Raw genomic sequence first — 2,456 nt, forward strand, 5'->3', positions numbered from 1 at the left:
CTAGACAAAAAGGGAAGTGAAATACTACCATATGTAAATAATTATCTCTTTACTAAATCAATTCATACTCCCAACCTTTCAGATTACAATGAAGTCATTTGGGTAAGTATAAGACCCAAAGTTTTACCACGCCCCTTTAATTTGATTGTGTTTTGCTGCTTCTATTATTCCCCAAATCAAAACGCTGCACAAAGACAGCGATTCTACCAACAAGTGCATAGTAGTGCCGACTTTGTCCTATGCAAATTCCCGAACGCCGGTATTTTCTTAGTAGGTGATGCTAATGATCTAAAGTTAAATCCCCTTTGTAGTTCCCTAAACTTAAAGCAAATGGTAAAAATACCAACAACAAAAGGAAATTCAACCCTTGATTTGATGTGCACCAATATGCAGGCTTTCTATACCCCTCCTGTCCCCTTGCCCCCGTTAGGAGGAAGTTACCATTTTTGTTTATTAACGAAGCCTCTCAATAGCTTTAATCATACTTTTTCTGTTACTGAGTTCTCTTATCGCCCAATTTCCAACGAGGGCCTTTACACATTTGGATCTTGGATTACCAATGAAAACTGGCTTGCCCTCAAAGGAATAAATGACATTAATTTTAAAGTCTCCGAATTCCAAAATCTGATTAAAACAAAATACATAAATTCCTTCCCTGTGAAAAAAGTAAAAACATGTTCTAATGACAAACCATACATTACTAGCCATTTGAAAAACCTAATTAGAATTAAATTGAAACTACTAAAGAGTGGTAAAATACCCGAAGCGAGCTCACTGCATAAATATATTAAAAAAAAAATAAGTAAATCTGTTTCTTCATATTACAAATGCAAAGTCAAGGATTTATTTTCTATGAAGCCAAAATAGTCGTATAATGTAAGAAAGAGAATGTGTGAGAAAGCACATAATAACATAGACTTCCATTTCCAAGAAGACCCTTCAGTTACAGCCAATGATCTGAACAGGCTTCTTACTTCTATAGTTCAGAACCTCCCTCCCCTTTCTTTTGATACTCCATATGATTTGTGTTCTCTCAATTTTCCCGTTATTTCGCCCTCAGATGTGGAGGTAAAAATTAAGAACATTAAAAAGTTTAGTACACGTCCATTAGACATCCTAATAGTATTATTTGAAGCTGTTGCCAACAGCGCGTGGGAGCATTTGTCTTTACTATTGAACTAAAAAAAATCTACTTGTAAATTTCCGAGGTGTGTGAACTGAGGTTTTATTAATGTCGTAAAAAAGAAAGGTAAAATCCAAGATTTTGATGGTGTCCATCCCATTGATTTTTTGCTAGTTTCTTCGACGCCACACGAAAGATTTTTAGCTGAGTGGTTGAAAGTACAAATAATCCCAAATGTTGACCAAAGACAATTCGGAAACCTACGCTCTACATCTACTACCCACTATCTTGTTCACTTTATGGACACAATATGCAACATACTCGAAAAACCCAATACCTGGCTCAATGTTATCGCTGTTGACTTGCAAAAAGCTTTTGATTTAATCAACCACAATATACTATTAGAAAGCTATCTAATGACTTTCAAGTTGACCCTTATTTAATTAGAATAATTGCATCTTTCCTCTCTAACAGAACGCAAGTCGTGAAATAGCTGAATGTATATTCTGATCCCCTCCCAATTTATAATGGTGTGCCCCAAGGAACCCTCTTAGGTCCAATTCTATTTCTTACAATGATAAACAACCTTGATGTTTATTTCCCAGATAGATAGAAATTCGTTGATGATCTAACTGTCTTAGAGACATGTTTCAAAAATTCAAAAAGCAACCCAATATACATCTTGGAATCCATATCAGCCAAAGCTCTCACTGATGATATGAAAGTGAACCCTTTAAAGTCAACTGTTCTTACTATTAATTTCCTTAAAACTCCTCCTTCTTTCTCCTGTCCAATCCCCCTGAAATGTCCGTTACCACTATGAAATTACTGGGCGTTACCATCTCTAGCGACTTAAAATGGGATTGTCACATTAATGACATCTTAAAACGGGCAACTGCCGTATTTTCTCTTCCTAAAATCCTTAAAAAATTTAAATGTCCTATATCGCATTGTTTGAGGATTTTCCTCTAATCTGTACGCCAAACACTCGAGTACACCTGTCCGGTTTTGCATCCTGGCGTCTTCATTGAATTGTTGGACGGAATAGAGGCAGTACAAAAAAGGTACCTAAGAATTATCTTCAATGAGGGTAAAGTACCTTATATTTCCCTTCTTAGGAGAGTTAATCTTGTCACCCTTAAGGAAAGGAGAGCAAAAACTACTTTGCGTTTTGCTAACAATGCCCTTCATAACCCTCGAACAACTCCCCTTTTCCCCGGTCAATATTCACCCCTTCGACCCCGCCTCCCGCGTTCTGTGTCAACAAAAATCCCCCTTCTCGCCCCAATAAGAGTTTGCACTGAAAGATATAGAAGAACTTTTATCCCTTACA

Source organism: Artemia sp. Qi Xiang Cuo, chromosome 19 (genome assembly GCF_049724085.1).
Source record: "Artemia sp. Qi Xiang Cuo chromosome 19, ASM4972408v1, whole genome shotgun sequence".
Taxonomy (NCBI): domain Eukaryota; kingdom Metazoa; phylum Arthropoda; class Branchiopoda; order Anostraca; family Artemiidae; genus Artemia; species Artemia sp. Qi Xiang Cuo.